The 22110-nt window shown below is 41.8% G+C and overlaps 1 long non-coding RNA gene across 1 annotated transcript; it reads left to right on the top strand.

Moving 5' to 3' along the window:
- The first annotated feature begins 7014 nt into the window (after positions 1 to 7014).
- On the top strand, positions 7015 to 18416 carry LOC142490949 (uncharacterized). Its single transcript, XR_012800176.1, has 4 exons — positions 7015 to 7045; positions 9750 to 9904; positions 17764 to 17901; positions 18028 to 18416. It is a non-coding gene; the product is annotated as an uncharacterized LOC142490949 (long non-coding RNA).
- Positions 18417 to 22110: the final 3694 nt, after the last annotated feature.

The following is a 22110-nucleotide window of genomic DNA, read 5'->3' as shown; positions in this document are numbered from 1 at the left end:
GTGGCTCAGTCGGGAGCAGGACGACAAGGTGTGAGGACGTGTTCAGGGTGCTAGTGGCCCCTGAACTAGGCCAGCTATCCCCTGCTGGCCCAGCTAGGCCCCTGAGCCCCTTCTAGTTTGTGGTGTTACAGGGAAGGCCCATAGATAGGGACACTTCCCCAATAGCACCCAGCAGTGTTAGTATACTGGTGGCAGGACGCCACATGGTGCCTGTGGTCTGGGACCAGACCGTAGGCCCCTATAGACGTTAAGGGAAACACTCTCGCTGGAGCTCCCTCAAGAGGCTGACGCCTCTGGAAAGGAGAGAGAAAGTATCCAGTAGACCGCGTTTCGTGTGTCGTGTATCGTGTCCACCATGATCAGTGCGCAGCGCGATCAGGACCCTGATCTTTCCGCTCATCAGATGGTAGATCTACTAGTACAGATCTACGGCAAGGATGAAGAACAAAGTGATATGTGGTTCAAGTATTACAGCCTTAGACAAAAAGATATGAAAGACTTGTCCGACTTCCTACAGCGAATTCAACTGGTGTTGTGGAAGATGCGAACGCGGGATCTCATCCCCGCCCAAACGGTGGACGAATACCGACGCAAGCAATTTCTTAGAGGGGCCATCCCCACTCATCACATTGTGATTATGATCAGGTGCTCATTACTACAAGGACCTCCACCTACATTTCAGGGCACCTTGGGATTGGTAAAGGGGCATGAAGCGTACACTCGACTATATACGTCCCCGAACAAGGTTCTACATATAAAAATGTGATGTTAAGCAATATGTTTTCAGAGGAATGAGTTCATTTTGAATTCTTTCTCTCATTTGTACCTTGGTGCAATAAACTCATGGTGATAATTGAAACCTTTACTTATTGATATTATTTCTACGCTTTCACACCACCTCTTTAGAGTATATGGAAGAGGATCTGAAAGGTGCATGGGAAAAATGTTTCTTTCTGAGGCAAAAAGGTCTTTTCATACAAAGTCCTCTGCGTATTAGAATTGCACAGGCAATGTAAATGTGAATAGCCTTGGCTTGCTGAAAACATTACAATGAAGTTGCAATCAAATTTAGTAATAGAGAAAGGAGCATTGATGACGTGACTGTGGTTATGTAGTAATGTTAGTCTTGCTTTCAGTAAATTAGTTAGTAAAATAGATGAGGTACTGTAGTTACAGTATATTGCTAAATCCAGATGAGACTGCATCATCTCCCACATACTAGTTCCCAACCGTATTTCCAAGGCTTAGGACAGGAGGTTAACAGTTTTTCAACATTGCCATATGTGCCAGGCGCCGTTTACAATAATAAAAAATGGGACAATATGCAATAGAAAATGCATTGTTAATTAAAAGCAGCAATATTTTAACCCAGCCTTATTTCAACTTGCCTTTTACACCTCTCACTCCTGCTGGACACTCCAGGAACACAAGCAGGACACTCTTAATGAAAATTAAAAAAAAAAATTGCTTACAGTATATATAAAACATAGTAGAAGTCCAGCTGGACTGGGTTTCCAGCAATACTTAGCCCTAGGCAACTCCACTTTCATGGCACCGTACATTACATAGATTAACTGTATAAACATAAAGTACAAATGGTGATAAGTCTCTTGAAGCTCTCGGAACCAGAAATTCCTCTTTAAGAGAGATCCACGGATGCTCTCAGTAAGAAACGTATCCGTCCACCTCCACTTGGAAAAAAATTCTGAACCACTCTGAGCTTGTCGTCACACTGGTTCAAGTCAGGAGTTCTAATCGCTACAACTGGTAAAGAACAAAAGCAGAACTTGGCTGGGTTGGCAACAGCTCTGCTCCCATTCAACAACCCCGTCCTTGAGGGTTCCAGAAAATGCTAGCAATATCTACAGCTTTCTGGAGGCCTCCAGGGTTTTAAAGACAACCCATAACTTTTATCATGTTGCAAAACCTTAACTTCTCCAACCATGCTCCCATAGCAACTATCCCACACGGATTTAACCCCTTACAACCCAAAATGAACCTCAAGATCTGACAATCGTACTTAAAGTACACTATCTATAAACAATGGACATATAGGTTCATTACACAATTAATACCGCTTCACTCAATGTGATAATACAAAATAAAATGAAACAACTCAGAAACTGATGTGGTACAAAGTGCCATAATCAAATTATCTCCATTACCAAAATGCTAAAAATGTGTAACTGTTATTATAGTGACTGACATTTTGACTGAAAATGGGATGTATTGTTAATAGTGTTTGATTTGTTTGGGTGAAGTTGGAGCATTTGAGACAGTCCCAGGTATCTTAAATGTAATCACAGAGCCGCACCAGATTTCCGGACTAACCAATCTATTTTTATGCGTGTGAGTATACTTAACTTGCAAATTAATAGGATATTCTTTGGTAATACAAAAGCAAAATTGGTCTGGCTCAGTGCCCTAAATTTTGAAAGCACTGGTTGTCCTGTATGTGACCTTTTTGAATATCTAAACCCAGGCTGGGCAACCCTGTCGCCATTCGCCACTTGTGGCGAATTGGCAGTCAAAGTGTGGCGAAGTGTGTCAAGAGCGACTACCCCTCTCCCCCCCCCGCATGCGCGACTCTTCCTGCCAAGGGCTTGTTCAGCGCTGCCATTCCAACTCAGCGCGATGCCAACCACAACATGGCCGTTGAATAGGTTCAGGAGACAGAGTGAGGAGGGTGTATAATGAAATCCTGAAGCACCAATCAGGTTCCACATTTGAGCCATCAGCCCACCTACCTGACTCCCCTTCCAATCAGCAAGTGAGCCCTGCGAGCTTCGCCTTTCGCCCTCACTCAGCACTGAAGGTAATCGGGGCTGCGGGGACAGGAAAGTGTGTGCTATTTGAAAACACCAGCCAACCGGGTGCGAGTCCGGGGGCGCTGGGGAGCGCTGATTGGGTGGTGTGGACGAGGCTTGTCATTGGCAGCAGGGATCTGGTACTCTGGGAGAGAGTGAGTGGCCGCCCGAGGCTCGAAGCCCCTGGCCAGACCGACCAATGGAGCTCAAGAAAATAGTAGCCAACACTGTGCTGGTGTGTGTGTGTTCTGGTGTCTGTGTGTGCTGGTGTGTGTGTGTGTGCTGGTGTGTGCTGGTGTGTGTGTGTGTGTGTGTGTTGGTGTGTGTGTGCTGGTGTGTGTGTGCTGCTGTGTGTGTGCTGCTGTGTGTGTGTGTGTGTGTGCAGGTGTGTGCGTGCTGGTGTGTGCGTGCTGGTGTTTGCGTGCTGGTGCGTGCGTGCTGGTGCGTGCGTCCTCTCTCTCCCCCCCATTTCGCTCTCCCTCCCTCTCTCTCTCCTCCCTCTCTTTCTCCCCCCCCCCTCTCTCTCCCTCCCTTTCTCTCTCCCCCCCCTATCTCTCTCCCCCCCTCTCGCTCTCTCTCTTCCCCCCCTCTCTCTTCCCCCCTCTCTCTCTCTCTTTCTCTTCCCCCCCTCTCTCTCTCTCTCTCTCTTCCCCCCCCCTCTCTCTCTCTCTTCCCCCCCTCTCTCTCTCTCTTCACCCCCCCTCTTTCTCGCTCTTCCCCCCTCAGGTTTATTATAACTTTCAAGTTTCACGTTTAAAGGGTTAAACCTAGGTGATTGATGTTTTTTTTTGTTTTGTTTGTTTTTTACCCAAATCTGACACCAATAAGGATTAATTTAAAAATATTATGAGCTAATGGTTGGGGTTGATTTCCTTTCCCCTTTGTCTGTTGTTACTGTGTGCACAGCAAGTACTTGCCGTCACACACAGTCCCCTCTCCCCTTATCTTTATCATCTCTCTGATAAGGACAAGATATGCACAGGGTAAAGAAAACACTTGGTTGACAAGCACTTCCCTATCCAGCGCCCCCTAATAAATTGAACTAGTTAATTGGCAGTCAAAGGGCCTCATGCAGTAAGCGTTGATAAGGGAATGATCGCCATTTTATAGCCAAAATTGGGTTTGAGATTCAGAACGCGCCGATAAGTGCTTGATATCGCCATGTTTCGGAGCCGATTATTTTGTTATGGCCAGTCGGCTGCCGATAAGCCTGTTTTCGCCACTGATCGCCACTTTTTTAAATCGGCTGGATTCAACAAAAAAAAACAGCTTATCGGGGCTGATCGGCACTACGAAATTGAGATGTTATGGCCAATTTCTCCCGCCAACTAAAGTTGGCAGTTTGGAGGGGAGAACGATCGCTAAGGCTGCCGGAACGGCACTTAGAAAAAAAAAAACTTCTGTACATCAATGGAGTCAATGGAGCGGGGACGTATAACAGTATAGTACTGTTTACGTTTCATTGCTCACAATACAAACGTCATTTGCATTACAGTGTGGGGGCATTCCCTGCATTGTGTCACAGCTGACGTGTATTATTTGCATAACATTATACTTTTACATGTTTTCAGCATTTGCGGGTCACATTACTCATCATGTGATGATGTGCCAAGGGAAAATACTATACTCAACTCTTAAAGGAGAACCTCACATCATATCACACATTTTATTGAACTGAGCGACAATTATTTACATGATGTTACACATGTCACACATGTCACACATACACCGTATATTCATCTTCCTTTACATTACACAATGCTAGTAATGTGTCACGCATCTTTAAACGTTCATGTACATCTGTATTCTCATGTTTACATATACTTTTGGGTCCTCCCTATTTTCATGACGTCACTTATTGGACGCTCAATCACATTGCATGTTTACATTGTAACCGTAGCATTACAAGCACTTCAACCTAACTTATACACACATGTACAGTAATTCAGCATTGGGACACCTTGTAAACTCATTCTATACCAACTATCCTCATTACAGAAATGCATGCATATGCACACGACTATTCATTGTTGTCAACATGTCACAATAACATGGCTAATTACACATGTTACACACAACTTTTCCCACGTCAATCTCAGCCTTTTTGTCTAATTACATGACTGACTGTTGCCTTCAGAAGTTTTACATGCATTGCACATGCAACTATTTATTTGCAAGCAATGTTTGTACAAAGCTTCACGTCACATCATTGGCAAATATCATCATTCCCTGCAGAATACACACAACAAATACTTATAACAACAACTGCACACAGCTTGCCACAGAAGTACTTTATTATGTTAATGTAACACCTTGCATTTTACTATGTCACCTGACATCATCACATACCTATTTAAAGGACGCCCATTACCTGCTCATTCACAGCTACTCATTTCAAAATGTTGAGATTGTTTAGGAGACGGAGGAACATTCTTTTCTATGACATGCTTGATGATCAAGAGAATCATATAGGGCAAGGGAGGGACACACCGAGGGACAGTGACAGGGACAGTCACGCGGATACGACAGGGACAGGGAGAGGGACAGGCCGAGGGACAGGAGATCAGAGGAGAAGACAGAGGAGACAAGTTGTGCCTCGTCCGCGTCTGTACAGGGAGAGAACCCTGTTAGATGGGATGAGTGAGGAGGAGATTGTAAGTCACTATCGTTTGAGTTCAGCAGCAATCTTATCTCTTTATCAGGAGATAAGGGGAGATTTAGATTTTTTCACAGCCAGAGGTCGTGCAGTCCCTGGGCTTGTTAAAATGCTGTGCTCATTACATTATCTTGCTTCCGCGTCATACCAGACAACTGTGGGCATAGTGGGCGGGGTCTCGCAATCTACATTCTCGCGGGCCTTGACCCAGTTTCTCTATGCACTCAATAGACGCGCTAGGAATTATATTCATTTTCCTACAGAGGCGACAGAGTTCCTGGAAGTCAGGACTGGCTTTTATAATATAGCAGGAATACCATGTGTGCTGGGTGCAATCGATGTTGCTTTGATTGCACCTAGTCAGAGTGAGCATGTGTACCGCAATCGTAAGCACTACCATTCACTCAATGTACAGGTGGTATGTGATGCGACGATGAGGATAATGCATGTGGTACCCAAATTCCCTGGTTCCAGTCACGATTCCTCTATCCTGAGGAACTCTTCAGTCTTCCATGCGTTCGAAGAGGGACATTTTGAACATGGTTGGCTGCTGGGTGAGTACACATTTACATGTTCTAACACAAAACACATTTTTATTTAGGAATGTTGGCATTGTACAATTTGATCACTAATGTCAGCTTATGTGTGCTCCATTCATTATAGGTGACTCAGGATACGGAATTAGGCCGTGGCTCTTGACTCCGGTGCTAAACCCTCAAACTGAAGCAGAGGACAGGTACAATGCAGCCCATATATCTACAAGATCTGTTATAGAGAGGACATTTGGCCTACTCAAGACCAGATTTAGGTGTCTGGACAGAACTGGTGGGGCTCTTCTATACAAGCCTCAAAAAGTGTCTGATATTATCCTTGCCTGTTGCATTTTGCACAATGTTGCACTCAGGCACAATGTACAATCAGACCTAGCTGAGCCTTTGGTAGACGAGCAACCCACCCATGTAGCTGCTGAAAATGAACAAACAGCCAGTGGTGGCCAGACACGCCAGAATCTCATCAATTCATTTTTTTCTTGTAAGTAAAAACATATATGTTCCAAGTTCTACTTTTATAAGTTAAATTATGTTATCTTAACAATAATGTTTTTTTATATACCCTTCTGGTAGGACACAGATGAATATGGGTTGCACACCTTTCTTTTCTCTGCTGTGTGCACAAAGGGATGTGGCACTGGTATGTTATTGTTGCACAGGTTATATAATCCCTCTTCAATTGTACTTTTGTTGTGTGTATGTGAATACAAATGGGGTAACAAAGCACTAATATTTTAGCATTGTGTTGTTCCTTATGCTAACACAATACACATATTATGCCCATACTCATTCATGCTTCTAGTATGCTTACATACAATGTTATTGGTGCAGTGTAACATGTACATCCATATGATGTGTACACCAGGCTGATTTACATTTGGAATGTGATTAAATATACATGGTGTTGCACATTTAACACCAAATACACACTTTGCTGTGTTGTTTACAGTACTGAAGATGGCATGTCAATGTTTGCAATTTATATATTGTTCCTTTGCATTATAGGTATATCTCCAGTATGACTGATCATGGTATGTACATTTGCTGACATCTCTCATAAGATGTGCCTACCTCAATCTTCCTATAATTATTTGAAGTCAAAACCCAACATATTGGTTTTAACACAAATGTAACATACATGTACTTTCTATATCATGTATATGCATTTAGCTACTCTTGAGCTTTCATGTGCATTGTATTAGAAAATGATTACTCACATTTCATCACATTTTATGTATGTTTCCTTATAAATTCCATTAATGTAATATAGATGTGTTTGGAGACAAGGGGATAACTGTACTTATTTGTTTACTTACGGGAGCTCATTCATCACGGATGAAATTGACTGATCATAACACTACATGCATGAATGCCTGTAATCACAACAATGCGTACTACATCTTATATTTAGCAATGTAGGTGTTTTTTAATTCTAGGAATTAATAGTCAACATTAATTTACATTTGTGACATGTGTATGTATAAGTCACACGTGTGTGGATGTGTCCTACATGTACCAAGTGTAAAACTGTTAACAGAAAACACAATTTTGTTGCAAATGTTACTGTCATTTAGCATTTCTAATTTACCAATATGACAATGTTGGTAATATTTTTGCAATATAAATCACGTCACTTCATCATTATCATGATGATAATTATCAAGTATTCTCACAATTGTAACGTCAATCACGTGCACAGTAGCATAGACACACTTTTTAAGACAACTGTTTGTGTCTGTATCAATTTGTGTAGGATCCATGTATAACACCGACAAATGATAACACCAGCTTTATTATGGTAGCTTATATCATCATATTGACTATACTATGTATTTTTAGAACGTTTAATAAACACAGTAAACTATAGTTAGTTAGGTTAATGAAATATACACAGAAACGTACTTCATTACATGATGTTGATGTCATATTCAGAACATCATGCATTGTAGGGGACCACAACATCTGGCCAATAACATTATTTGCTACAGTCCCAAACCATTTTATCAACATACCCATGTAACAAGAGATTTGTAACAAGAAATGGCTAGTTGGTTGTAAGTGTCCTTTACATTGGGAGAAGGAGTGGCTCAGTGAGTAAAGACACACACTGGCACTGAGAGTTTGAAGCAGGGGAGTCTGGTTCAATTCCCGGTGTCGGCTCCTTGTGACCTTGGGCAAGTCACTTTATCTCCCTGTGCCTCAGGCGGCAAAAAATAAATTGTAAGTTCCACGGGCCAGGGACCTCAGCCTGAAAAATGTGTCTGTAAAGCGCTGTGTACAACTAGCAGCGCTATACATGAACATGCTCATATTATAATTATTATTATTATTCTTATTATTATTGTTACATAGTTTCGACAGTCATACGTTCCATTACACAATAGAATTCACAAATGTGTTAGCAGAGTGGCAATGGTTGTTATATATAAAACACACCATGCCATAAAATGATAGTAGTCATTAAAGAACACTCATTAAAAAATCATGAGGCACTATTTTGCAACATCATTATGTTAATTAAGTGCTTATGCAATATAGGCATAAGGGTATCACATTTTTAATTGTTTGTTAATAAGCGCTGCAAGCAATATAAAATTAGTTCCATATGTAGTATAGTAGTCGGTGGCTCCTCCTCACAATCATCTCATATAAAGGTAGACTCTTCTGAAATCATACATTGATCCGATTGTATCTTCCCCGACATCTCTGAAATACAGCAAACACATGATGGTCAAATATGGCACCTTACTATATATGTATCCGTGACAACGCGTTACACAGCTCTATATGATTGTGTACATACACACGTCACTCACTTATATGTTAGAACTACAAGTGTACATCAGTATGTAATGTTTCTTTAAATTTGTAGCAGGCATAACTATGTATATGATGTGAACGTTGCCTGTATACTGAAAAATGTGCGCGCACATCTTAGTGTGCGCACGCACTTCACGATTGGCTGCACTAACTGTTAGCGCATGCGCAAAACAAAGCGTACGTTGTGCGTTCAATACATCTTGAAAATACCATTAAACATAAAATCTTTATTTCAAATACAATGAATACGAAACTACATTCGTTCTAAACGAGTACATCTGTATTCTTTTTAAACAGACGTGTTTGGACAGAAAGGACGGCCGATAACACAATGCGCAAATGCAATACGTGTGACGTCATGTTAAACCAGCGTGAAACGCACGCTAACACTCCTCCCACTCAATTAACATTCGGCTAACGCCCAGTTGACGCCTACAAACACTGAGCCGCACACATGACACACTGCAGTTACCGTTACTATAACAAAACATGACAGCCAATAGGCTTTGAGGCACGCACGTCGCTTGGGGGCGGGACTTACATCCGTAATCCTTTTTAAAGACGCCTTGGGCCATGACAAGGGTCCCACGTCATACGTGGTGGACCCGCTTTTAAATGTTGTAGATGTAGCATGATAACAAAACAGGTATGTGTTAGAGTTATGGTAAAATGTTGCTAATATGTTTAAAGGGATAGGAAAGTACGTATATTTATTCCGTCAGCAATGTATACTACTCTTTCAGGTTCTACTATATTGTATTCGGAAACAATTTCTTTGTGATCGCTACATGTTATGCAGTCTGCAATGTTACGCTGTATCCACGCATTGAAAGGGAAAATGGTGGTTACAAAAAAAAAAAAACATTTAAACGCAGAGTCAACTCATAACGGTTGTTATATTTACCATTCTTCTAGAATAAACTCTTCGTCTGGCTGCAACTGGTCGCTCCAGAAATGCAAGGCTTTTTCATCCACGCTTGACCCACCCGCTGAATCCAGTATGACACACATCTCCTCCATGAAGCGCTCATAGGAATCGCCACTGCTTTCTTCAAACAATTGGTCGGGAGGTAGGTTCATTTCTTCGGGTACCCATTCCAATGCATTTTCAGCTGAAAGGCTTGGTACATAATCATAGTAGTTTTGTTGTTGTACAATGTGGGTTTCAGGAATGGAGGGTGCAGATATTGCAGCAGGTATCGATTCACACGGAACAGTAGTAGCGGATCCATTGCTATTGGCATTAGGAATAAATATGCCTTTAACCACAATATATGTGCCCTCTTTCACGGTGAAATGTTTTTCTTTTGCAATCTTCCAGAAACCATAGTTGTCTTCTAGCTTATCCTGCACACGTTCAAAAAAGTCATTAGTTGATAAAGTGAATCTTATTGATGAATTAAAATTGCGCGCATGCCGACGGTCTTGGTAATAAGGATATTTTGCTCTAATCAAATCATAGATTTGGCGTGTGCTCGCTTGGTGTCCGCTTGTTCTCAAAATAGCTTCTGACACCATGTATTTATAGCCTAAATTCGGATTCATATTTTTCACGAATTCTTCAGCCATTGCAAATTAGCGAAAAAGATGTGTGCAGGTATCTGTTCTTTGCTCATCAAAATGAAACTGCTCAATGGCTAACAAATTGCTGTGTTTCCTTTTCAAGGTCAAGAAAACTATAAACTGTAACTCCTTATTTCAAACGCCAATTGGATTTGTAGTTTTAATTGCTTGAAAATTTGTGGTTTGTGATAGCCGCATGTGGGACAAACATGTATCCTTTTTTTATCTCGTTTCTGAAAACATTCCTACACTTTTAATTCAGTAACATAGAGTTTTCTTGAAAAATAACAAAGAGCACTGTGTGAAAATAGTGCTTAGACAGCCATATCAGTAAATACACACACCTGCAAAATGAAATGTTTTTTTTCCCACATACATTTCTGTGTGTGGTTAACTCCCTGTCTGCATGAGTTTAAATACGTGTGTCTCTATATATATATATATAAATATATCTCTCTCATAAATATATATATATAAAGTGTATATTGTACTATATGTATATTGTGTGTATGTGTATGTGTATGTGTATGTGTATATATATATATATATATATATATATATATATATATATAATCAAAAAATAAATAGATGATACCGTTCTGTGGCTAACGAAATGCTTTTATTTGTGCGAGCTTTCGAGATACACTGATCTCTTCTTCCGGCGATGTTACAATGAATGAAGCAAGGATAACTTAAAAACAGTGTCTCTTGGAATGTTATCTGTGCTTCTCCTTCCCCCGGTGTGGATGTGTTTTATGGCTAGAGGTGTCAAAGGGTAACTGAAAGCAAGTGAAGAAAGAGTGTGTATGTGTATCAGTGTGAATAAAAATGAATGGAGAGCCCACAGTATAAACAGTGCTCTACACAAGATGTGTGTGGAGTGAGAGGGATATAAATGGTGTGGGTGGGTGTGGAAATGTGAGAGTTTGTAGCACAACTAAAAGTGTGTGTGGATACTATGTGGTCCCTATTGGTGTATATGGATGGAAAAATAAGGAGTATTAGTATGTGTGAGAGACAGCTGTGTGTGCATACATATAGCACAGTATGTACAGAAATGGCCTTTAGCGCTCATGGGAAGAGAGTTCGCTAGTGTCAGTAATGACTCATAAAATTTCGATCTCTGTTTAGGCCACTGCTAAGTGTCCCGAACAGTTGCATAAATTTGTATTCATGCAACCGTCTCTCTTTCGGGGTTTTAAGATTACCTTTGAGTATGGCAACCCTCAGATCGTTCATCTTATGGCCAGAGTCAGAGAAATGTTCGCCAACAGGACTGTCTCTTGTTCCGCGTGTGATGCTGTGGCGATGCAGGTTCATTCTCTTGTTTAGCCCCTGTCCTGTCTCACCTATGTAGTAGCAGCCCCCTGGGCATTTCATGCACATGATGAGGTACACGACATTGCTGGATGAACAGGTGAACCCTCCTCTGATTTTGTATTCCCGATTCTTGTGTGGTATTTGTATTGTGTCCGCTGTGTAGAGCATTGCGCAGGTTTTGCATCTTGGGTCCTGGCATGGTTTTGTCCCGCACCTAGGAGACCTACGCAAGATCGCCAGGAAACTACAACCCATCCTCCAGGAAGATACAAGACTGCAACAGGTCTTCCCTGAAGCACCCTTATTATCATACAGACAACCCCATAATCTCAAGAATATTATGGTGAGGAGTAAAGTATTCAGCAGTACAACTGAATGCGGGACAAAACCATGCCAGGACCCAAGATGCAAAACCTGCGCAATGCTCTACACAGCGGACACAATACAAATACCACACAAGAATCGGGAATACAAAATCAGAGGAGGGTTCACCTGTTCATCCAGCAATGTCGTGTACCTCATCATGTGCATGAAATGCCCAGGGGGCTGCTACTACATAGGTGAGACAGGACAGGGGCTAAACAAGAGAATGAACCTGCATCGCCACAGCATCACACGCGGAACAAGAGACAGTCCTGTTGGCGAACATTTCTCTGACTCTGGCCATAAGATGAACGATCTGAGGGTTGCCATACTCAAAGGTAATCTTAAAACCCCGAAAGAGAGACGGTTGCATGAATACAAATTTATGCAACTGTTCGGGACACTTAGCAGTGGCCTAAACAGAGATCGAAATTTTATGAGTCATTACTGACACTAGCGAACTCTCTTCCCATGAGCGCTAAAGGCCATTTCTGTACATACTGTGCTATATGTATGCACACACAGCTGTCTCTCACACATACTAATACTCCTTATTTTTCCATCCATATACACCAATAGGGACCACATAGTATCCACACACACTTTTAGTTGTGCTACAAACTCTCACATTTCCACACCCACCCACACCATTTATATCCCTCTCACTCCACACACATCTTGTGTAGAGCACTGTTTATACTGTGGGCTCTCCATTCATTTTTATTCACACTGATACACATACACACTCTTTCTTCACTTGCTTTCAGTTACCCTTTGACACCTCTAGCCATAAAACACATCCACACCGGGGGAAGGAGAAGCACAGATAACATTCCAAGAGACACTGTTTTTAAGTTATCCTTGCTTCATTCATTGTAACATCGCCGGAAGAAGAGATCAGTGTATCTCGAAAGCTCGCACAAATAAAAGCATTTCGTTAGCCACAGAACGGTATCATCTATTTATTTTTTGATTATTGAAGCTCGGCTAACACGGTACTGATACCTCTACATGAAAATATGGAAGATACCACATTGTACCGCACCCAAATGAAGCTAAAGGATTTACTGAAAAAACAGGCACAACTAGACAGCGATATCATCTTCCTCAGCAAATGCAAGAAGGAGCATCTGATCCCGAAAGGACTCGTCCTCAAAAACCCACTTGCTACCACATACAACACAAAATTCTCCCAACAACTGTGCACCAGGAACTCAGAAAGATTAAGGAATCATCTCATCAGCATCTGTTACAGCAACAGGAGAAAGACAAAGGTGACAATAGACAGCATCCTGGAGACAGGAGAAATTCACACAGACACATGGAGAGGACTCCAAACATTCCATGAAAAACTCCTGAAGGGTCTAATTAGCAATAAGGAAAAGAAACTGCACCGACTGAGGCTAAGAATGAGATACTCTGCAGCAGCCAGCACAACAACTAATAATACAAACATTGACAGTCACCAAGAGCAGGACTGCACTGTTAACCTCTCAGATTACACACCTAATCAAGCAGAGTCCTCAGTATTATCAAAAGGTCTCACATTCTGCCCTACCAAGCCTATGGACAAGATTGAGCTGTGCAGTGACCTAGAAGAATACTTCAGAAGGCTGCGTCTTAAGGAGTTCTTCCATGACAGACACAACCAAGATTATGCCAACACTGCAGAAGGAGAGCCGCTGCACATGAGCAGGGAGAAGCAAAAATCAAACTGGATCCCACAAACTGGGCGCAACCCCACATTGGACCGGTACATTGAAAGCTTCAGACACAGCGCCAAAACCACCATCCTGGACAAAGTAAGGAAACAAACATATAATCTGACACTGATGGAGAGGAGAGCCATAGAATCACTAAAGGCCAACCACAACATAACAATCAAACCTGCGGACAAGGGAGGAGCAGTGGTCATAATGAACACCACAGACTACCTGCGGGAAGCACACAGGCAACTCTCTGATTCAAAGTATTACACCCAACTGCAGGAGGATCCAACTAAAAAATACATGCGAGAACTCAACAGGATCATTAAAACACTCCCGATCCGCACAAGAGAACAAATTCTGGACCTGATACCAGCTAACCCAAAACCTGGCACATTCTACATGCTCCCTAAAATTCACAAAGAGGGTAACCCTGGGCGCCCTATTATCTCTGGATCTGGCACACTTACTGAGAATATTTCTGGCTGGGTGGAGGGCATTCTAAAACCACTTGTCAGGAACACACCCAGCTATATCCAGGATACCACCGACCTGCTAAACAAACTGAATGCCATTGGCCCCCTCCCTACAGGAACACTACTAGCAACTATGGATGTAGAGTCACTTTATACAAACATCCCCCACGAGGATGGGATTTCAGCCTGCAGATACTTTCTGGGATCGCAGGATCCACTCACAGAGACAGTGACTAAATGCATTGAATTTATTCTGACCCATAACTACTTTACATTTGGAAATGACACATACCTCCAGACAACCGGGACCGCTATGGGTACTCGGATGGCGCCACAGTTTGCCAATCTGTTCTGCGCAAAACTGGAAAGTGACTTTCTGTCCACCTGTCACTTGAAACCCCTTACATACCTTCGCTACATCGATGACATCCTCCTGATTTGGACTTCTGGCGAACAGGACCTCCTACAGTTCTATGACAACTTCAATACTTTCCACCCGACCATCAACCTCAAACTCACCCATTCCCCGGATGAAGTACATTTTCTAGACACCACCATTACTATAAAGAACAACCAACTACAGACTTCTGTATACCGCAAACCTACAGACAGAGCCAGCTATTTGAGGGACAACAGCTTCCACCCGACACACACCAAACATGCAACCATCTACAGTCAAGCCATACGATACAACCGGATATGCTCCGACACAGCAGACAGAGACCAGCGGATTAAAGCCTTGAGATCAGACTTTATAAACCGTGGATATAACCACAGAATTGTAGACCAGCAAATTCACAAAGCCACCAGAATACCAAGAAGTGATCTCCTTGAATACAAACAGAAGGAGACAAGCGACAGGGTTCCTTTGGTGGTCACATATAACCCACACCTAGGAGACCTACGCAAGATCGCCAGGAAACTACAACCCATCCTCCAGGAAGATACAAGACTGCAACAGGTCTTCCCTGAAGCACCCTTATTATCATACAGACAACCCCATAATCTCAAGAATATTATGGTGAGGAGTAAAGTATTCAGCAGTACAACTGAATGCGGGACAAAACCATGCCAGGACCCAAGATGCAAAACCTGCGCAATGCTCTACACAGCGGACACAATACAAATACCACACAAGAATCGGGAATACAAAATCAGAGGAGGGTTCACCTGTTCATCCAGCAATGTCGTGTACCTCATCATGTGCATGAAATGCCCAGGGGGCTGCTACTACATAGGTGAGACAGGACAGGGGCTAAACAAGAGAATGAACCTGCATCGCCACAGCATCACACGCGGAACAAGAGACAGTCCTGTTGGCGAACATTTCTCTGACTCTGGCCATAAGATGAACGATCTGAGGGTTGCCATACTCAAAGGTAATCTTAAAACCCCGAAAGAGAGACGGTTGCATGAATACAAATTTATGCAACTGTTCGGGACACTTAGCAGTGGCCTAAACAGAGATCGAAATTTTATGAGTCATTACTGACACTAGCGAACTCTCTTCCCATGAGCGCTAAAGGCCATTTCTGTACATACTGTGCTATATGTATGCACACACAGCTGTCTCTCACACATACTAATACTCCTTATTTTTCCATCCATATACACCAATAGGGACCACATAGTATCCACACACACTTTTAGTTGTGCTACAAACTCTCACATTTCCACACCCACCCACACCATTTATATCCCTCTCACTCCACACACATCTTGTGTAGAGCACTGTTTATACTGTGGGCTCTCAATTCATTTTTATTCACACTGATACACATACACACTCTTTCTTCACTTGCTTTCAGTTACCCTTTGACACCTCTAGCCATAAAACACATCCACACCGGGGGAAGGAGAAGCACAGATAACATTCCAAGAGACACTGTTTTTAAGTTATCCTTGCTTCATTCATTGTAACATCGCCGGAAGAAGAGATCAGTGTATCTCGAAAGCTCGCACAAATAAAAGCATTTCGTTAGCCACAGAACGGTATCATCTATTTATTTTTTGATTATTGAAGCTCGGCTAACACGGTACTGATACCTCTACATATATATATATATATATATGTGTATATGTATATATATATATATATATATATATATATATATATATATATATATATATATATATATATATATATATTTGTATTTTTTTTTTATTTTTTATATTGCAGGAGTACACACAACATATTGATGGCAGTAAGTAGGCCTTGTATGAAACCTATTTAAATGGTGATAAACATGAGTGAATTAAGTAATAAACATTTGTTTGCGCACAATGTTAGAGGCTCACACTTAGTATAGTTCTCAAACATTAGGCCTGTATTATTAAAATACTGTGTTTTCACAAGGAAGCATGAAGTGTATGTTTTTTGTAAATACATCTATACCAGTTTAGATAGTACTATATATACATACACACACACACACACACACACACACACACACAGTGTGTGTGTGTGTGCATATATGCATACATACTACATATATATTAGTATAAATTCAGAGATGTTCTTGAAACAAGAACACATAAATGATTAAAGGACAACATTACAATGGCCAGCAAAGGTAAGTAATATTTAACACAAAATCCTGCTGTACACGTACAAGAAAGATGTTTGCAGTTAAATAGGTGGTTTTATAATTGCATGTGAATAATATGCACATGCAATGATTACATCAATTAACACACCCAAATGCAATGTTTTGCTGCAAAGTCAATGGCAGCTTCTCTAAACTTAGCAACTGGCTCCTGGTGGACCATTACTGAACAGACGATTAAAACATAAATATTTATAACACTATTCATTAATTAGGAGTGTTTACATTTCCAAAACTTCACGTGTACAAGAACATATTTGAAAGTTTGGAAACAACACAGTCTTCAGCATACATACAATATTAATTAGATAATCTGAAGTCAACAAAACAAGGCCAAAGACATATTTAGTGAATTATAAAATTTATTTATTTTGTTCCTTTTGAGAGCGAGTAACAGGCCTGCTTGTTGTCTCTTGAATTTTCCTTTTTCGTTTGCCACCAACTTTAGCCACAACAGAGCCACTTTGAGTGGCCTCTGGCACTTCACGGGCAGGGCTTGTGGCCAGTGACTCACCTACAGGGCTTTTGGGCAGTGACTCACCTACAGGGCTTTTGGGCAGTGATTCACCTACAGGGCTTTTGGGCAGTGATTCACCTACAGGGCTTTTGGGCAGTGATTCACCTACAGGGCTTTTGGGCAGTGATTCACCTACAGGGCTTTTGGGCAGTGATTCACTTACAGGGCTTTTGGGCAGTGATTCACCTACAGGGCTTTTGGGCAGTGATTCACTTACAGGGCTTTTGGGCACTGATTCACCTACAGGGCTTGTGGCCAGTGACTCACCGACAGGGCTTGTGCCCACTGACACATGTGAGCAAGTTGGTAGACACTGCACAAGTGATGGTTGGTCTGTTTCATGTGTGTCTTGTTTTGTTTTTGTCGCCTCCTTTGTAGGTGTCAGCTGCTGATTTTGTACAGATGGCAGCGGTAGGATGTCGTCAGGAACCTGCACAGCAATGTCTGCTACTTGACCGGTAACATTCGGGCCTGGTGAATGAAGATCAGATGAATGTGGTGAAAACTGCCCAGCATGTAAGGATCCTGCCTGTGACGTGTGGATGTTGAATTGTGGTACATTAGTCATTCTCAAGTAATTAGCTTGTGTTTGCTGAACAACTATTGCTTCGAATGAGGTGTTGATTTTTTGCAACTGTTTAGGCACTTCAATGAAGACTCTGTGGAGATGTGCCAATTGTGAAACTGTTTCTTCCTGCAGTGCAATCATCCTTTCCAGCACTGTCATCAGGTCAGAATGGCGACGATTTTCTGCTTCCACAATTTTTCCCTCAGAAGCTACAATTGCATCGTATGTGGTATTTGCTGGACGATTTGGCGGTAAAACAGTTTCAATTGGAACCTCTTCATGGTCACTTGCTTGTATTTGTGTGTCTATGGCGGCGGCGGCATCATCATCATCATCATCATCATCATCATCATCATCATCATCATCATCATAATCCTCTTCATCATGTTCTACAAATAAATGTACACATTATTAAATGGCATGTTAATCTCTGCTGTGTTACTATGTAATTCTACTGTGTCATAAGTAACAACTAACATGTTTCCATACGTTTTATAACCTCACATTAAAAACTACCTTGACTTAAGAATAATGTTTGGACTCAGTATGAAATATGAGTGAATGAAAACTTGCTGTAAACTCAAAACTCCTACATGATAGTTAACATCACTAACACAATACATGTTGCCTTACACTTCATTTTCACTGACACTAAGTAATCCTATTTAAAGAACATGTGCAAAACAAATAATGAACATGACAACATAACATATAGAAGAGCACATATTATATGGCCACCAACTGATACACTCACCTTCTAGGTGTGTTGAGCTGGCTGACCCAGGTGAAGACACTTGTTCCGTCTCAGGTGACACATGTCCTTCAGGGGCAACTATATATAACAATAACATAAGTTTTACATTTACATGTGTAAATATTGAACAAACAGTTATTGTATGTTCTGTATTTATGAGTACCTAACAGCATCATTTCCTTAACCCAAAATGTGTGTGTGAAAGTGAACATAAATAGTTGTAATAACAATGTACATGCCTGTGTACTTAGAACTTTTGAGTTCCCTAACATAAAACATACTATGTTTCTGCAGTAATGCGTGAGGATAAATAGATTAAATTTGTACATAAAAATCATATGTTGTGTAGTGATATCAGTATCATAATGTACATAACTATCATGAGATGACCATTCACAATGGTTATCATGAAGGTGGTCATATTGCAAAAAGTGTTGTTTTTGGTAGAGGATATGTGTGGTACATTAATATAAGATGTGGCACACCTGAATGTGGCTGTGACTCAACAAGACAACACATGCAGTGTGTGATAATGTGTCGTTGATAGTAGTTCAACTATAGATATGAGTGAACTAATGTGTGACGTACGCTTTGATAAGTAATGAGTTGTTGGGGCATTTAGTAGCTAAAGTTAAGCTTTCAAATGAGTGTGATTAACTTCAGTTGTGCTAGTCAGGTTGTAATAACGGTATTCCCTTCCCCAAAAAGCCTAATCAGCCACACCTTTCAATTACTTGAAACAGGTGAAAATGGTGTGAACTATGTTGACCCTAAAATGAGGCTGTAATTAGTGTGTGTGCTGAACCCCACCCCCTCTGTTGAAGTGTATGCTGTGATGAGATATTAATTGCAGCTGCTTTAACACAATGGTAGATGAGCTAAATAGTCGTGTGCAGTTTTTAAGTTATGAAAACAATGACATAACATATGATACGTGTGCCTCATTATGCTGTCTGTATATGACTTAAAGCAAAAATGGACCTTTTCATTAACAACTATAGATGTGTTAGTGCAAGTGATGTTTGTAGGCCGTTGCATGCAATATATTTGATGCATGCTTAAAATAGGCAGTAATGTCATGTTTGTCGGAGTAAAATAAATAAAATACACAATAATATTATACATATTTCTGTTCTGTACCTGTAGCTAGTAATAATTTCTCATTAACATGTGTTACACATGTGTACTACCCTGTTGTTCCCCATCTTCGCCCACCATCAATTGCTTCCACTGCAGCAATGCATTTTGGGAATTCACATGTAAATGAGCACGCAATGGCACGTGCTATATTAGTTACTGCATTTAGTAGGACTACAACATATATGTCTATTTTGAAATATATATATATACAGAATCAGACATATACATATATAGATGCAGGTATGCTTATATTGTGAAGACAGTATAAAAAGCAGTGTACAGTGTAAATATGCAAAATAACTGTAAGCAACGACACGCCTAGTACAGTAATATTTCTCACCTGGTGGAAATTGTGAGGGATAAATTCCAATATCCCGGTCACCAGGTAAGCCTTCCACGACGACGGGAAGTAATTTTGCCCGAAGCAGCTCCTCCAATGGACTTAATATGAGACGTTGTGGTGTCGGCCCACCTCCAGTGCCAGTAGCATGCACGCGTTGGTGTTGTATTTTCTTTTTCAATTTGGACCTAATATCATCAAATCTCTTGTGACAATTCCGCTTGTCCCTCACATGATTCCCACACGCATTGACACCAATGACTATTGTGTCCCACATTTCTTTTCTGCTTGCTGAACTTGTCCGCCCTTGAAAAACATATAAAATATATGAGGTAAATTAATAATAATAGAAGCACCAGTTTCCTACACTGCTAGCTGTTCCAAGAGATAGCAAACATGCTGTTTTAGGTGTAATATGTGAAGCACATGAGCATTCACTACTAAACCTATACATGTAAGCAAGGTTGCATTCATATTGTATGCAGTTATGGCAAATTGACCGCCTGTGTTTAGTTGTCCTTGTAAGGCATGATAAAAAGCTGTGTTTCCAGACTAATTAACATAGAAAGATATTCTGAACCCATATTTGCATATGAACAAAACTCAGATGACCTAGGATCACATGTATTTGAATAATAAATGTAAAGGTACACTTACCTAGTAAATGTCCATATATACTGTCATAGTGCTCCAGAATGCCAGTGACAAGAGCTGTATTTTCCTGGTCATTGAAGCGAGGATTACGTGGCTTCTCCACACATTTCTTCCGAGCAGGTTTAGGGTCAGAGCTTGGCTGGTGCTGACTGGACTCTCCTTCTTCCAATGGAAGAGCCTCCAAAAGCTGCCCACCAGCAAGCACGCCACCACCATCCACCCCATCAGCAACTGCGCCACCAGCAGCACTCACAGCACCAGCACTCCCACTCCTAGCACCAGCACTCCCACTCCTAGCACCAGCACTCCCACTCCCAGCACCAGCACTCCCACTCCTAGCACCAGCACTCCCACTCCTAGCACCAGCACTCCCAGCACCAGCACTCCCACTCCCAGCACCAGCACTCCCACTCCCAGCACTAGCACTCCCACTCCCAGCAACAGCACTCCCACTCCCAGCAACAGCACTCACACTCCCAGCAACAGCACTCCCACTCCCAGCAACAGCACTCACACTCCCAGCAACACCACTCGCAGCACCAGCACTCCCACTCCCAGCAACACCACTCGCACTCCCAGCAACATCACTCCCCTGAACAGTACGTTCACTCCGACGCGTACTCGCACGAGTAGCACTCCCACTCCCACCAGCATCACTCTTCCCACGCTTTGCGGGCATACTTACAGCACTCACAAAAAACAGACAATAAATGTACAGCCAATGACACGAAACACTTCCACATATAAAACAAGACAAAGATATAAACAAAACAACAATGGACAAAGCTCACCCAATACACAACAAGTCTCTCAGTCAATATGCAAATCTTCAATCAGCCAGCTCTGTGCGTCTCTCTCTCTCTCACTCCCAACAACACAGAGAATGATTAGCAGTACACGTTGCCTTTAAATATGGCGCGCAATCCAATACATGCTTGTTTCGCCTGATTCAGCAAGATTTGTGATTGGGCAACCTATCAGCACCCCGCCACGCACGCCGATACACCTGTGTGTGATCGGCTAATCATCGTGAGAGTGGGCGGATTTGTTTTCGGGTTGATTTTGAATGTATTCGGCACTTACTGCATACGGAGAGGAAAAATCGCCAATAACATGACTAATCGGTAAGATTGCCGATTTCACATAATCGACGCTTACTGCATGAGGCCCAAAGTGTGGCGAATTGAGTACTACTAGTTGTTTCCCATTGTAATGAGAAACGTGGTGGCAAGTGAGAGTCCCTTCGCGCCCCTCTCCCCCCCCCCCCTC

This window comes from Ascaphus truei, chromosome 3 (assembly GCF_040206685.1).
Source record: "Ascaphus truei isolate aAscTru1 chromosome 3, aAscTru1.hap1, whole genome shotgun sequence".
Lineage (NCBI taxonomy): Eukaryota > Metazoa > Chordata > Amphibia > Anura > Ascaphidae > Ascaphus > Ascaphus truei.
The sequence above is the reverse complement of the archived record's forward strand: the minus strand, read 5'-3'. Positions and strand labels throughout refer to the sequence as shown.